We start from the raw sequence: 17,216 nt of genomic DNA, 5'->3' as shown, positions 1-17,216 counted from the left end.
GGATTTATGGGAATGATGGCAGCTCATTGGTGACCAGGACACACCGCACGTCTGAAATCTCAACCAACAAGCATGAATTATATTTTCAAACCTGAAAAAAAAAAAACCTCAGTTACACAGTGGTAAGAAGTAGTTCCAGTCTCCACCCGGTTCCATGTATCATCCTACTGTATCCCAGCTGCTCTGCAGGGGTCCATCACGAGGGTTCAGTTATGATGCTGCAGGCACAGCGCCCCCTGCTGGGGCTCAATAACATCACACATTATACGTTTCTTACAGTCAAATACGATTTGCTCAATACGTCTGTTTGTGTATGTGTGTATATATATATTCAAAGAACACATAATACATTCTTGTTTTTTTTTTTTTTTTTGTTTGTTTCTTTTTAATGACGTTGTTTGAAGAAACGTTACAAACGAAACCTCTCGCGCTCACTAAAAGTCGACGTTATTGTGCTCAACGGTTGGACCCCGGTGTGGCAGCAGGCGGCTGCTGGGGGGCAGAGCGTCGGCAGAGCGTCGGCCGCCAGACCGGGACTCGTGTCGAGGAGGAGCTCGGTTGTTTATTCATTCACGTCAGACCCTCGTCCTTCCCTTCCGTTCCGTTCCGTTCCGCTCCCTCCTTCCTGCTACACACGACCGGACCCAGCGGCAGGAACTGTTGGTCCCGCAGTCACAATCCACTGCAGACACGTCGCCACCATAAACCGATTTTGGAATCAGGTGAGTTGCGCTTTTGTTCCCCGTTTTGTTCCCCGTTTTGTCGCTTTTTCGACGTCGAGCCGGAGCCGAACGTGGATCCGGAGCGGAGACTTGTCCGGGCCGGCGCGGCGGCGGAGGAAGAGGAGGAGGAGGAGGAGTGTTTCCACCATAACTTATTAAATTCCTCCCGACCAGCCTCCGAAATGTTGGCGCGTCTAGCGCCGGGGTTGTTTTCGTCCTGAACCGTCCCGGGCGCCGGAGCTTCGGCGCGTCGTTTCTTTCCGCGACGCGCCGAAAACAAACGCGCGATGTAGGTCAGCAACTACAAGCCAAAATGTCGTCTTTTCTGGCTTTCTTTTTTTTTTTTTTCTACTTCCACATTCTCTCGTGACACAAACAGATGGCGTCGAGAGGGGGGATGGAGAGAATGGAAGGGAAAGAGACGCATAAAGGGGCGACAACAACCACATTTCGCCCATCACTAATACCCTGTCAGCCCCCCCCCTCCCCCCCTCCCCTCCATGCCCAGGCACGGAAGGCCGGGCCGGGGTGGCTTCTGCAGGCTCCTGCAGGCCGGGACAGGGTGTCTCCTGCAGGCTGAGGTGTCCGGGGGTGTCTCCTGCAGGCCGGGACAGGGTGTCTCCTGCAGGCTGAGGTGTCTCGTGCAAATTGGGGGTGCTCCTGCAAGGACAGGTTGTTCCAGGGTTGTCCCTCCAGGCCGGGCTGGCTCCTGCAGGCAGGGGTGTCACGGGGTGTCTCCTGTAGTTTGGGGTGTCTACTGCAAGCCGGGGTGTCCAGAAGTGTCTCTTGCAGGCTCCTGCAGGCCCGAGGTGTCTCCTGCAGCCCTGGGGTCAACAAAGTTTGCACTCATAAGTTGTGCGTTTCTTTGAGTTTCTTCCAGCCTCCAGTACAAGTTCTGGAGATCGTGAGCAGGTGGAAGGTGTGCGTCCATGATGAGGCTGCTTCCTGAGTTTCCTGCCCGGTGGATTAATCAGTGGAGGCTACAGTTTGGTCACAACCCTGTGCAGAGGGGTTGTTTTAACTCTGCGACACACCGAGGGAAGATGCATTGCAGCATATGACCTGTGTGTGTGTGTGTGTGTGTGTGTGTGTGTGTGTGTGTGTGTGTGTGTGTGTGTGTGTGTGTGTGTGTGTGTGTGTGTCACGCAGGCTACCACCAGTTGAGGCTGTTTCCCCTTCAGAGCTGCCAGAGATCATTGCTAGGCCACGTAGGTTTCCTCCGCTGCACTAATGAGGGCAGAGCATCTCGCTCTGCCCTGTCAGGGGGATGTGAAGGTCCTGGGCGGTTGTCTGAGCTTGCATGTGCCCCCCCCCCCCCCCTCATTTTGCACTGCCATTTTCTGTAATGAAATGCATCGTGGCCAGGACCAGCAATCCCACCGCCGACCCCTCTGCATACCTGCTCTGCAGCGTGGACTCGTGTAACGAGGACGGTGCGCCGCATGCAACAAGGCGGCTGCATACTGTGCATACCAGTCGGCGGGCCCCGGGCCCCGGGCCCCCAGGGGTGCACTGTGATGCAGTCCAGTGCCGGTGCACTCCAGTGGCTGGCATTTATTAAGAAGACATCCCTCCCTTTGTGGTCTGGGGGTCATTGGATTGAGAGTCCTATAGATGTATTGAAGTGAGCGTGGTGATTGTACCAAGCAGGCCTGGTTGGGAAGTGACTCGTTTCCATGAACTGACGCTTTGGCTGGTTGACGTCGTTGTCAATAATGACCGTCTCACCTCCTCGTCCTCATCGTCACGACGGTCCCATCCGGTTGCATCTCTTCGTCTGACCCTCTTTGGTTTCCTATTCTTGGCCTGCGAGTGTTTGTGTGATTCGGCTCTGTTGTTTGCTTGAAAAGGCTGAATCCATCGGCGTTCTCTCTACTTTTTCCTCACTTCTGAGCTGCCGAGCAGCTGGAGTGGACGACCAGTCGAGGCTCCATCGATTGCAGCGCTCTGATGCCCTGAATGCAGGTCTGAGGCACTTTGGTCGCCTCCGTTTGATGAGCGCGTCGCCTCTCCATGCTTGCTGGAGGGCTCCCCGGCCAAATATTACATTTTTCTCATGCTTTTTTTAGCGTTTCATCTGATCTATCTTGTGATGTTCGTGTATCCAGAGCACTTATCCAGACACTGCAGTGTGTATCAGAATATGATGGAAGAATGATTGTTTTATAGTGACGGCCTCATGTTTCAGTCCCTTAACGTGATTTAATAAGTGTGGAAATGTCTTGGTTGACAAAAAAGCACGGACAAGTTGGCAACAATTCAGACTCCTGCTCTTTCTGCAGAATTTATGCCTTCAAGTTTAACTCCATATTTCTTTACATCCTCAGCCACTCGGAGTAACGCAGTGATAAATGAATCCTCCCATGTTTGGATCAATAATGTGTTATTACAGTGCTGCGGCTGCTGCTGCTACACAATCTGTATGCTGCTCAGGGGATCATAAGCCATTTGTTCATGGATCATCGGCGACAGGGTGACTGTTAAGTGAAAACCAGCAGAACGCATATCGACGGCGCTCCGTATGAAACGGGACCGATCCTCTTACCGGCCATATTAGACGCATCCCGTGTTAATGAAGATAAATGAGAATTAGGCTTTCTGGTTCCCTCCATCTGCTCTTTATCGGGATGCAGAAATATAGCTGTGGTAAAAAGGTTTAGAAGAGCTGATGATGGTGTCAGCACATTGCAGCTCGGCTGTGCTGCAGGCAGGGTTAAAAAAGAAAAAGAAAGAAAGAAAGAAAAAGAGAGCTGCTGATGTTTCTCCCAGCACAAAGGCCTAATGTGTGGGGCCTTTTGGTTGCAGCCACGCCGGGCGACCGCCGGTTTGTTTGTGTGTGACGTGTGACTGCACTGTGGAGGCACAATAGTCAAACCTTCTGGAAACCCCCAAAAAGTTGATTTGTTGACAAATAAAAGCAAACGTAGCCGAACTGGGTGGCGGCAGCGAGCTGACTGCGTCCCCGCGTACGGCTTCATTAATTAACGCACTGTTATGAATTGCGGAACATTTCCGTTACAGTTGTGGCTCGGTCCCGCTTTTAATGCACGACTTCTCAAGACCCAACTGCCATCGCAGTAAACCGACCGCCGCAAACACGTGGATGATTATGATTGAGAACCAGAACAAAGCCAGTCGTGTCAACCGTTATCGCCAGCAGCCCTGCTGCACAGTTAAATTATCTGTAAGGAGCAGATATGTGCTGGTTTTCAGAGGCAGCGGGAGAAGTGTGGTTAGGATTTCACTTTGAAATCATCTGTGCCAGGGTTTTTTTTTTTGTTTTTTTTTCCCTTCTTGTTGTTTTGTGGCATGGCTCAAGGGCATTGGCATTGCTTTCAGTTGGCCGAGCTACAAATATCTTAACAATGATCATGCGATTTGCAGTGAAACGTTAAATGGCTGGCACCATGTAAAGGAGGATGATGCTACAGCCAAAATGAAGCTGGTGTCTCGATCGCCCGCTGGTGACTGATCACCACAAGGTTTGAGTGATGTGATTCATTCAAAAACATTCACTTCCGTTATTATTTATCCCTGCCGCTTCTAGTTTATATTGTGCCAAATCTTGCTACTATCTCTTTGCAACTGAGGACACCAATCCAGGACAGCAGCGCCAGTAGGTGGGATGTTTTGGCTTTTCTGTACGGTGGGATGAGGCAGGTACATTTTGTCCATCTTTTTCTCATGTGTTTGATCTAAACCTCTCCGGCAGCGTGCCGAGCAATAGCTGGAATATGCGCAAAATAAAACTGGGTCTAACACAAGGAGAACATGTATGCACCAGACAAGAAAGATCCCTGGACTGTCGGGCAGGAGTGACTATTATTTAACTTGCACCATCTGGACAGATCTTTACTTGGTAGTTTAGGCTCCGTTTACACAGCAATGTTTCACGTGACACCTAATCCATTAAAAAAAAAAAAAAAAAGTGTGTTTACACTGCAGCAGCACACAACGGTGTCGTTGATCTGCCGGGCCATGGGAGGGCGCTGTCGCTTGTTTTTGTAATTAAACCACGCAGACATGTTCAGAGAACAATACACTTTAAACGTGAACAAAATGGAGACAACCCGACATTCATATGGACTGATGAAGAATCGGATGCTGAACACCGGTGCCATATAAACTCCCCCCCCCCCAACAGTCTTGCAGAAACACTGGTTATTGTGTAAACGGAGCCTTAGTTTTTGACCCAGAAACGGCAGGAAAGCTTCAGTTGTGTTTTGCATTTTGGGGCTAATGAATAATGCTAAAAGATAAAATGCCAAGCTGAGCTCTCGCACATTAAACCTCATGCACATCATCAGTACGTCTGCATGTTGGCGCTGCCTGAAGTAGCAGCTCTTCTTTCTCCCAGAAACCAGGCACAAGGACATTATCTGTTATCTGCCAATAAATAACATTATAAAGTCCCCATTTTCACTGTGGTTGTGAAGCTTCAGCCAGCTTCTCAGTGTACAGTCGGGGTGGGGGGGTTAATAGACACGTCCAGTATGTAATGCTTATTAGGTGCGAGTCATGCCTGTCAGTTTTGGTTCTCGCTGTTGGTCTGGCTCAGTGCGGTCCTTCACCAGCTCTTTGCAGTGTGAAGCTGCCACTCGTTGTCTGGTGAGTCGGTCCGGCCCGTCGCTGGGCACCGCCATCCTGCCAAAGTCTCTGCGTGAAAAAGATTAGCGGTGTTGAACTGATATTGTTTTGACAGAGCTCGGTATTCTACAGTCTGCTGATTGTCTCATGGCTGAACGTGTTTGTCTTTTGTGTGGAAAGATGGCTGCTGGCGCCGACGGCCCCGGTCAGACCGTCAGTCCGTCAGTCCGTCACCTGGGCTCAAAGGGGTGAGCGCAGAATCTGTGCAACTGGATTCTGTGCCAGCCTCTCCTCATTCCGCTACCTACTACGTTCTGGCGTGACGCGGAGCGGTGGCCTAGTTCATGCCCTCTTCAGTGTAATTTTAGATGTGTGTGTGTGTGTGTGTGTGTGTGTGTGTGTGTGTGTGTGTGTGTGTGTGTGTGTGTGTGTGTGTGTGTGTGTGTGTGTGTGTGTGTGTGTGTGTGTGTGTGTGTGTGTGTGTGTGTGTGTGTGTGTGTGTGTGTGTGTGTGTGTGTGTGTGTGTGTGTGTGCGCGCGCATTGTGTCTGTGTCAGGCTGTCTCTCGTTTCACACCAGCCCTTGTCTCTTGCTCCCTCAGTGATGAACCTTCAGCCGTGACGCCACGTAGCGCTCTGCTCAGGAAGTGCTGCGCTGGGTATCTCTGTACTTTCACAGTGGTGTTTCGCTTGGCTTGGCCTCCCTGGATGGATGGATGGATGGCTGGATGGATGGATGGTGTTCGCCTGAAGGGATGTGCAGACAATACCGTCATTATCATATCGTTTGGTCGGAGTGCCGCGCCGCGGTGTGTTCGGCCATTAGTGGTGACAAGCGGTTCACATCTGAAGTGTGAGTGAGGAATGTTCACGGAGTTGCATGTGGTTTACAGATTTGAGAAAATGTTTTGCCGAAGGATCATCAAGGTCGAGCACCTTTGGAGAATTAACAGGACTATATAAGAATATAAATGTATCAAGATACAGTTATGGAGCAATGCTGATGTGTTCAGTTCCTTGCAGAGAACTTTATTCATCCCGGAGGAGCAATTCCAGATGAAGGCATTGTAAAATGACAGAGAAATGGGACATTTAAGACTGTATGACATATAGTAATAAAATATAAAGCAACAGGAGTGTTGGATCTGTCACTGTTTGCGTGCAGTGATGCTGAACATCCGTTGTACAATAATTCAACCCAAATGATTTGAATGTTATTCACGAGGGACGCTACAAAGACTTGTCAGAAAACCGAACTGAGATAAATATATTTGATTTATTTCTCATTGCATTTGTAGGAAGAATTTCCCAGATGTAGAGACATTTCTTCTTCAAGCTGCCTTAATTGGTCGGTGGAGCATTCCGATTTTTCAAAACGGAGATAAGGATCTTCTCTAAAAAAATATTTTTTTGTGAACGCAGTGTTTGAGTTAATGAAGCTATGAATAGGGCTGGGGGTAAACGACTATATTGAAAACGATTATTGGGGCAATTATTTAATGGAATAGTGGACTATTCTAACAGATGTTGCCTTGGCTCCGTCAGTTGACAGTCATTGGTGAACTAACATTTGTGTAGTGAATCATGATGCTAAGCTGGCAAACGTCTAATATTGTTTCACTGGGAAACGACCACAGCGTGATTGAGCTAACGCTAATCATGAATTGGCAAACATTGAACAGATACGTCTAATGTTACTACAATCTACTAGCTACCATAGCTCACAGCTCTACACTTTCGTGGTGCTTGTGGCTAGATAGCGATGTTCTGTTAGCTGTAAGCTCGCCAACGTTACCATTCATGCCAGCATTATATGCTATTTCTAGCTAACGTTAGCTAAACGCAGCTCTTTAGCCACGAGCTACTAACAGTAACCAAACAAACAGAGTTAGCTAGCACCACCAACGTGCACCAAGCTCATGCTCGCGTTGCACAATTGAAATGAAATTAATTTAGCAAACTTTGGCGATAGTAACGCTACTTACTTCTGTTCTCCGGCGTCACGAGGCACAACGCTTCCACATGGAAGTTGTGCTGGTGTGATACGGCGGCTCCGTCGTGCAAAGACTGCTAATAACTACCTTGATGCTTATGGTTTAAAGTTGTTCACACACCTTCGATGTAGGGGGTTGGTAGGGTTGGTGCTGAGCCTGAGAGCTGGTTGGAGGCGAGTTTCGTCCTCCATGCTGGTTTATTTTGGTCACTCAGTGGGCGTGGCATAAAGGACGTTGCATTCTGATCTTTTTCATTTCCATCCTGAACCTGCATTGGTTTTCTGTTGAACTTCCTGGAAGAAATCTGGACACATGACTCTAAGCCCCATCATGAGTGTATGTGTGTGTGTGTGGGGATGGCCTGTGTGAGGGTCTTTAACCCACCGCCAGCCGAAACAAACTCTCGCCCCGCCAACCTAACTTGGGTAAAGTCTCCATAAAGAATGTCTGAACAGTTTCAAATGAAATCCATCAAATATGATTTCCTTCACTCAAGTTCTTATCGCATGCTCACTGTGAATATCGGTTGAGGTAATAACAGGCAATTAAAGTGTGGTACTGATTATGTTAGAGGCAAAAGCATGAGAAGGAAGTGATAAAAATGTGGGAAAACGGAGGGGAGGAAAAAAAGGAGTGTATCCATGGAAACCTGAGGAAAGAGGGATCAGAAAGGGGAAGAGGAAGGAGCAATGCAGTATGAAACTGTTGCGGCTACAAGAACAAAATGGACGGCCCACAGCCGCAGTTCCTAGAAGAGCACAACTGACACTTCTGGGGACTTTAATTTTATTTACTTTTTTTTTTTTTCCTTGGAGTTCCACTCAGTGATCGTGCTTGATGCCTCCAGTACTTGATGTCGTATTGGGATGTTGTGAAGGAACTTGTCACATCAGGGTGAATCATGGCTGGAATAGTAATTGATTTAAGTTTTAAACGATGCTCGAATCATCATGTGATTGGTCAATTGGTATAAGGTATATACCTTTTGAGAGACATATGGCCTCTGATTGGTTTGTGATTGTCTGACTCCTGGTGCTGAGGAGGGAGGAGGAGGTTCCTTTCCAAGATGCTGAGGAATTCCACCTGCAGACTCCACACAGCTGGTATTAATTATATGACCTATGATCTATCTAATGTTTCATTTCCAAAATGAAAGGAAGAAATACATTACTCTTAAGAACCCGCCCCCGTCAACCAAATACATTTTGGTCACCCATAACTTTTGGATGGACACCCTAAATACGTGCCTAAAACCATGTTGGGGAATTTGTTTGCACTCTTCACCTGCGGAAAGCTGTGATGACAGAGTTTGTAGATAAAACTGCTGGAAACGTTGTTCAAAACAATCTCCCATTGTTCTCTATGTTCTCTTGTGAGGAAATGAGTGAGCTCTTTATGGATCACTGCACTCCAGGTCAGAGCTGCTGCACCCAATCCCAGCAGCGCCGTCACCTCACTCCTCACTCCTCACTTCTCACTCTTCACTCTTCAGTCCTCACTCTTCACTCTTCACTTCTCAGTTCTCACTCTTCACTTCTCACTCCTCAGTCCTCACTCTTCACTCTTCACTTCTCAGTCCTCACTCTTCACTTCTCAGTTCTCACTCCTCACTTCTTACTCCTCACTCTTCAGTCCTTACTCTTCACTCTTCACTTCTCACTCCTCACTTCTCAGTCCTCACTCCTCACTTCTCAGTTCTCACTCTTCACTTCTCACTCCTCACTTCTCAGTCCTCACTCTTCAGTCCTCACTCTTCAGTCCTCACTCTTCAGTCCTCACTCTTCACTTCTCACTCTTCACTTCTCAGTTCTCACTCTTCACTTCTCAGTCCTCACTCTTCACTCTTCACTTCTCACTCTTCACTTCTCAGTTCTCACACTTCACTTCTCACTCCTCACTCTTCAGTCCTCACTCTTCACTTCTCAGTTCTCACTCTTCACTTCTCACTCCTCACTCTTCAGTCCTCACTCTTCACGTCTCACTCTTCATGTCTCACTCTTCATGTCTCACTCTTCACTTCTCACTCTTCACTTCTCACTCCTCACTTCTCAGTCTTCACTCTTCACTTTTCACTTCTCACTCTTCAGTCCTCACTCTTCACTCTTCAGTCCTCACTCTTCACTTCCCACTCCTCACTTGTCACTCCTCACTTCTCAGTCCTCACCCTTCATTCCTCATTCTTCAGTCCTCAGACCTCACTCCTCACTCCTCACTCCTCACTCCTCACTCCTCACTCTTCACTCTTCACTCTTCACTCTTCACTCCTCACTTCTCAGTCCTCACTCTTTACTCTTCACTTCTCAGTCCTCACTCTTCACTTCTCACTCCTCAGTCCTCACTCTTCAGTCCTCACTTCTCAGTCCTCACTCTTCACTTCTCACTTCTCAGTCCTCACTCTTCACTCTTCACTTCTCAGTCCTCACTCTTTACTCCTCACTTCTCAGTCCTCACTCTTCACTCTTCACTTCTCAGTCCTCACTCTTCACTCTTCACTTCTCAGTCCTCACTTCAGTCCTCACTCTTCACTTCTCACTTCTCAGTCCTCACTCTTCACTCTTCACTCCTCAGTCCTCACTCTTCACTCTTCACTTCTCACTTCTCAGTCCTCACTCTTCACTCCTCACTTCTCAGTCCTCACTCTTCACTCTTCACTTCTCAGTCCTCACTTCAGTCCTCACTCTTCACTCTTCACTTCTCACTCCTCAGTCCTCACTCTTCACGCTTCACTTCTCACTCCTCACTCCTCACTCCTCACTTCTCAGTCTTCACTCTTCACTCTTCACGCTTCACTTCTCACTTCTCACTTCTCACTCTTCGCCCCTCACCCCTCACCCCTCACTCTTCACTCCTGCAGGTTTGAAACAGACAGAGTGGTTGCTGCGGTGCTGGTTGTTCCCCGATTCCACTGATTAGTTGGAGGACGTGTTTCTTGCTTGTTCAGGCTTCGACTCGCATGAGTCTGAGGTCAAATATTTACTGCTCCTGTTTTGAGCACGTGTTTTTTTTTTTTTTTCATTCAGAGCAGTATGAAAAGAAATGTGGAAGAGCGAGCGATCTAAAGTCAGGCTCACGCGCTGCCGGGAGTTACTGCTGCAGCCTCGGTGTTGCGCTGCACAAACCAACGTTCTCCACTCTGAAGCTGAGGTTCCAGACCGTTCCGTTCCAGACGTACCAGCAATGCAGCGCCTGACAGACGAGCCATGGCAGCGCACACTGGGCGTGTGAAACGGCGTGTTCTCATGACGTGCCCCAAAGCTGTTTGCCAGCTAACAGAAGAGATTGGCGCGGCTCCATTGCGCCATCCTGTGCGCAGAAATAAGCATAAACAAACGGAAGAAATATGAAAAGGCAAAGACCTCAAATATTGTTGCTTCTTGCCATTAGTTGACAGATGCAGGTATAGAGGTGGTAAACAGGCTCCGTGTTTTATTTGGGGGTAATCCTTGTTGTGGCGCGGCTGGTATGAGAGCTAGCAAGCAATATAAACACGGCGGGAATGTTCCAGTGGCGTGTTTGTGCCTGTGCAGTCTGGTTTTGTTCCTAAAGAAGGAAGCAGGTAGATTTCACTGCTGCACCGCTGACGTCTTTCCTGAGATCTCAGCGTGGTGTCGTCTGGAAATATATAAATATGTACAAATATATAAAGAGAAAACTAACTGCGCTCTCTCTGTCGTGGTTGTAAAACAAGAATATTTGACTGTTCATCACATTATTGCATTAGTTTGTTGCGTAATCAACATTTGACAGTAAGAGAGAGCCTCGTCTCTCGTGAGCCCGTAGGGTCCTGGACCGCACGCTTCTGGAAGCCACCATACTTTAAAAACAAAAAAAGAAGAAGTGTGGCAACAAGCAGCAAATCAAGTCCCTGTAAATGTCACTTTTTGAAAACGGCGAAAGGAAAGTAACTGGTCTCCTTCTGCACAGGGAAATTCAAGCTTCCTGAAACGTGTGAAACACTTTTAGTTGTTGTTGTTGTTGTTGTTGTTGTTCTGCACATGTGCGAGTAGATCAACACCAATAACTGTAGTGAACTCCTGAATGCTGGTTCTGCGCAACATGTTTTCATTGTAACAGCATTTCTGAAACATAAAGCACTTTAACAAGTCCAGTCTTGACGTGTGACTGTCATGCACTTTATTAACTCACTTTATTAAACACGCGAATTCAACGATTATGTCCGAGTCGGCAGAAAGCCTGTCGACAAGTAACTTGTTTTAAGTGGTGGATATTTAAAACATGTAGGACAGTGGCGACGTCGCATCTGGTGGAGAGGAAAAAAAAAAAAATCCTAATATTCCAACACATTGCTTGTAACCCAGCCTGAGTTGTGCCACAAATACTCACCGCAGCAGCTGAACAGTGAAAAGTGAAAGTCATAGTGTGTGGAAGTGAATGTAAAGTTTTCTTTTTCTTTTTTTTTTTATATAAACATTGGTGCAGACCAGGGAACTGCACCACACATTTGAACACTTCCTCATTGTCCAGGCACTCGGGGACCTCGTCTATATGAACCATTGTTCTGTTCTTCCTCTGCCTCTTCCCACATTCTAGATTTTGTTCATGTAAACAGGCTATAGCCATAGTGTTTATTACGTTATTGTAATTTCAACTACTGCACTATCCTATTATGCAAAGGTTATAAAGTGTTGGCCTTTTAGTCTAAATGGTTTTATCATCACTATTGTTACTAAATACATTTGCATTCAGTGAAAATGGAATAAAAACACACCTGAGACCTCTTGTAGTGAACAGCTTCATATTGAGTTCTGACTGTTTAATTGAACAAATATATATCTTTATCTTTGGGCCCAGATCAAGATGGCAGATTGAAACTATTTGTGAATTCAGGTGTTCATTTACAAAACCATGAAACGTGAGCGGATCCAGTCTTGGGTCTTTGTAATGTAACGTTGAGAAAGTTACACAGGAGTGAGACGTTTATAGAATATATTATACATGTCAACACGGTGTTGTTTGTCACTCCTGTATCTGAATCATCACTTTAGAACGACTTGATAAAATAAGTCAAATATTCTTAATACTGGGAATGGTACGATACGGTACCGATACCTGGGAGTCGATATCGGTACTCAGCCAAACCGATTCTCACCACATTTTTGTGTTTATGTGGTAATAAATGTTAATTTGTTTAATAATAAAACAAATGTAAGATGATGAATTATCAATATAGAAACTAACATTATATCAAAACATCCGACTGTTTGTCTTGTAACGTCGCAGATTTTTTCACAAATTACTGCGGTTTTTCGTAATAAAGCTCAGGTTTAAGCTCCGCCTCCTCATATTTCTTTCCCCTCTGAAAGTATTGTGCGATGAAGCTCCATGGAGGGTAAATAAGTGTAAAACAAATGGACACTCTCTTCAGCCTGGACAAATGTCTCAAGCTGAAGCAGGAGTTTCCTCAGATTAGAGGAATTCCCGCCGCTGGCCTCTCACTTCCTGTCACCAATATTTCTCCTTGGCATTTTGAAAAGTGGAGCTGGACGGCCCCTCCGCCCCGGCCGCTGTAAGGCTGCGTGTCTCTGCAGACCTCCAGGCACCAACGTCCCATCGACCGACTGTCTAAGTCAAACCGGCAGATTCTCTGAAATGAAAAACGCGGCGTGAACTAATGACGTTTACGCATGAAGTATTCTCCTGCGAGTGACTCGTCCTCGCCGATCGCACTGAGGCGCCTGTGTGGCGAGACCCGTCCGTGAGCACCTCTGGAAGAGGGTAGCGCGAAGGCACCTGGGTGCCTGTTCAGCATTAACATGCACACGTTACCGCCAGACTTTAGAATGGACGTGTCCCTGAAGTTTATTGTAATGCAGGGTTTCTAACCTGCTCAGGCCAACGTCACACTGCAGGAAATCCACCGTTGATTTTATGGACACTTTTCTTGCTGTGTTAAAATCCAGATTCCCCCTTTCAATTTTCACGTTCAAAGCGGGAAGGAGAAGTCACAACGCAATCAAATATTTCATTTCTGATGCATTTTATGGTCGAATTCAGGGTTGGACTCCCACTCAAACTTGCATCTGGAAGCTCGTCCAGCGTTAAAGTTTTTGTCAGTAAAACATGCAGCTCTCACAAGGCTCCGGCCCTGCAGGGATGTAGAAGTCATCATCTTCATATGCAACTCCACTGTAAATAGAACGCGGTCCAGAGGCTCCAACAACAGCTCATTAAAGTCATATTTCATCTCCAGGCTTCTGAAGGTGAGAAACTCACACATGGAAATGTGAGGTCAAGGGTCACAGACAGGGTCAGGAGAATTGCAGCCTGTGGACAGGATCAGTGAATCACTATTCTTTCTTTCTTTTCTTTTTTTCTTTTCATGTATCACTATACTGAATAAGAAGCAAGTACAAAACGAAACCTGCCACTGCCCTCTGCTGAACAAAGTCGGTATTGTCAGAACTCAGGTAGACGCCTGGAGAGAAACAACAGTCTTGTTTATATTTGTTGTCCCTTTTAGAAATTGCAGCACAAATCCTGTATAAAAATGCAAAGTTAATAATGCATCTGCACTACAAAGTTGATCTGTTTTTTTTTTACTTTACCTCACAACAATCCTACTGTTGGGCTCTGTTGACTCTGAGGGTCTTTTTTGCTGGGATCAGATTTTTTGGTGTGATCACGCGCATGAGAGTGCCTTGCCCACAAGGCGGCGTGACGTCATGCCGGGCACGCTGTTTGCAGAAGTGAATATGAATGGTTACGCAGGTCGGCACCAGGGTTGCCAGATATGACTCGCCGTTTTCAGCCCAAACAAGGTCAAACCCAGACACCTTAATAGAAACCAGCCCAGATCTTAGCCTGTGTGGAAATCCTGTTTAAACCACAACTCTATTATGTGTGTGATGAAGAACACACCTTCAACACCAAGGTAGCCCCCCCCCCACCCCCCCCGAAATATCTGGCAACGCAACTTCATTTTCAAGTGGTTGTTAAATACGAGGGGAATAACACGGTACAACTTGACGAGGGGAAGAAGGAGAACGAGCTTTAACATTGTGACGGATTCCTCCGGACGCTTATCCGTGACGTCAGTCGCACGTCGATGACGCAGCAGCCGCTTGTAGAGAAAAATATCTGAATTGCACGTGAGCGAGGCCTGGGTCTGGAGTGAGAAAGGTCCGAATTGGAGCGTCACACTTCTCCAGAGCGGGTCAGGTGGTGGTCACTGTGACGCACAACGGCAGAATCGGGTCGTATTTCCCTGCAGGGTGAACGAGGCCTTGGTTCTGACCAATGAGGGCCCTACGTGTTGCGAGTCGGCACGTTATTGTTAAGAAGTGATCCTGCCAATTGACTGAAACGAGCAGAAAGGTGGTGGGGGAGGGGTCTGAGCCGGACGGCGAGGGCCCGTCCCCCGGTGAGGCGGTGCCGCCATGACGGTCGGCAGAGCCCCGCCGTACCTGTGGCTCCCAGCGACGCCCACGGCGGGTCGGAGTGGCGGCTCTTCCTGGTGGCAGCGTATTGTTGTTTCTGCGGAGGGAGGGAGGGAGGGAAGGAGGGAGAGAAAGAGAAAGAGAGAGGACTTGTAGAAACCAACAGTGTCATGCTTCTCTTTCTTCTTTCCGCTGCAGCCATGTTTGGAACCACAAAACAGAGTGAGAGAGGCTCCCGTACTCTCTTTCTCCCTCACTTGCTCTCCCCTTTTTTTCTACCTCTTTCTGTTTTTCTCTCTGTAGCTCTCTTCCCCTCCCCCTCTTTCTGTTCCTCTTTCCTCCTCTCTCTCTCTCTCCCTCCCTCCCTCCCCCTCTCTCTCTCTCTCTCCCTCCCTCCCTCCGTGTCTCTCTTTTTCTCTCACTCTGGGTTTCCATCATGTTTTAGCCCTTCTTCTCCTCTACCCCCCCCTCTCTCTCTCTCTCTCACGTTGCACACCGCCCCTCCCGTCCTCTCTCTCTTGCTCTCACGTTGCTCCCAGCCCCATCTCTCCCTCTCTCTCTTCTCTTTTTTTCAGTCTCTCTTGCTTGCCCTCTCCCTCTCTCTCTCTCTCGCTCTCTCTCCATCCTCCCATCCCCCACTGCTGCCTCTCATTTTCTCTCCCTCTGTCTCTCCCTTCTCTCACTCCACCATTTCACTCCCTCCCTCGCTCACACACCGACTCCCCCTCCCTTGCCTGTTCTCTTTATCTCATCCCCCCTCCCCCTTCAATCCCTCTTTCATTCCATGCAATCATCTGTTCTCTCTCTCCCTTTCTCTCTCTCTCTCTCTCTCTCTCTCTCTCTCTCTCTCTCTCTCTGCTTCCTCTATTCCGCCCCCATTTTGTCCTCTGCCATTTCCCTCTCTCCTTCTCTCTCTCCTTCCTCCATGTTCTCTCTATCTGGTTGTGCACTGCACTTCTCTATGACATTTATGCTCCAAACTTTATTAAAAAAAACCCGATTTCTGTCACACAGGAAAAGCAAAACCAGTTACATATTGAAACATACATTTCTAAAATAAAAGCCGCGGGAACAACTCAAAGCGTTTCTCCCAGTCGCAGCCTTCGTCTCTTCTTCTCACCCGTCCATCTCTGCCGTCCTTCACTGTGGGTGTCACTCGTTCACGTTGGGCCCAGATAGAATCCGGCCTGACTCCGTCAGCACGAGGCCCAAACCCCGTCGGTTTCCTCCGACCCGGTGGTTCCTTCCACTGGCTTGTATTCAACAAGTGGCGGAGTCGGCGGGCGACGAGGCGACCACAGGTGACAGTCCTCTCCCTCTGGGGGCTGCAGGGCCTTTGGTCTAAGACGTGACGGCTGCGACACGTTCGGAGCCAGAGAAGGAGAAGGAAAGAAAAACTATCGCAGGTTTTTTTGGGTTGAAAGGTGAACGTGCAGGATCTTGTTTGTATCTTAAAGGCAGAGTCGTATGGAAGCAAAACCTCAGGACCCTGAGACTTAAGACCTTTTAAGTTTCTTCTGTTTTTGAAGTACGTAGCCTTCTCTGTTTCTCGCATCTCAAAAACTCAACAAGGTTTAGTGTCAGTGTCCTGTATGAGAACAAACCTTTATTATCTAAATGGTCCCCATTAGAGCCCACTGTCTCAACATATTGTCCCATCATGTGATTTCTTGGAAAAGGTAGTTTTAAAGCTGAGTGACATTGACCTGGTGGAAATCTACAATTTCACTGATCGACAGTACAGAAGATGAAAAGACCCAGACCTTCCAAGTTTTATTTATTTATCACCGTCTTTATTTGACTGATGATCTAAAATCAATTTAGGGTGAAATAAAGCATAAACCAAATAGCTATTTTGTGCATCGACTAATTAATTCATCCTCGTGGCAGAGTGGTATGAGAGAGAGAGATTGTGTAAACGGGATCTATTTGGATCCAGAGATGGCCGAACGGAGATCTAGTCTAGATGAGGAATGGAGCTCATGGTTCATCAGCATGGATGGTTTTGACCATGATAGCCGTCAGAAGGTCTCTGATGGACGGCAGGTCAAGGGCAGAAGCTTCATGAACGCCGTGTCCGGCTCCGGCCCACCTTTGTCTCTTATCTGCACATCTAGAGATCGATGTTCTGTGCAGGCTGGTTCACACTTGGCATCAGGATGTCACTTAAAAAAAAAAAAAAAAAATCCACATTTTGTCAGATTTCTTTCTCTTGCTGCCATTTTTAACGTTTTTAAAATACATTTGCTGCAACAATATGACTGTTAAAACTCACCCTGTATTGTGTGTGAAGGTTTTAGCATGCCTGCACACATTTTGAAGTTACATTTTTATTTTGTTTTTTAAACATTTCTTCAGAAGCAAAATCCTTTTTTTTTTTTTTTTTTTTTTTACAAAGAAGGTTAAACCTCACCTGAGAGAGCAAGAGATTTTTTTAAAAGTGTGTTGCTCCAAGCAGCCAATCAGAAATCAAACCCTATATAGTGTCATCGGGGGTTCAGCCAATCACAATCAAGGT

General features: G+C 47.3%; 1 protein-coding gene across 1 annotated transcript in view; it reads left to right on the top strand.

The window, feature by feature from the left end:
• The first annotated feature begins 639 nt into the window (after positions 1-639).
• The window catches only part of LOC308134573 (uncharacterized protein), a 28,399-nt gene continuing 11,822 nt past the window's right edge, over positions 640-17,216 (top strand). Inside the window, exon 1 of the mRNA XM_080502347.1 lies at positions 640-722. The gene's annotated coding sequence lies outside the window, so the exon portion shown is untranslated. The remainder of the gene's footprint in view (positions 723-17,216) is intronic.

This window comes from Blennius ocellaris (assembly GCF_963422515.1).
Source record: "Blennius ocellaris genome assembly, chromosome: 1".
Classification (NCBI taxonomy): Eukaryota; Metazoa; Chordata; class Actinopteri; order Blenniiformes; family Blenniidae; genus Blennius; species Blennius ocellaris.
The sequence above is the reverse complement of the archived record's forward strand: the minus strand, read 5'-3'. Positions and strand labels throughout refer to the sequence as shown.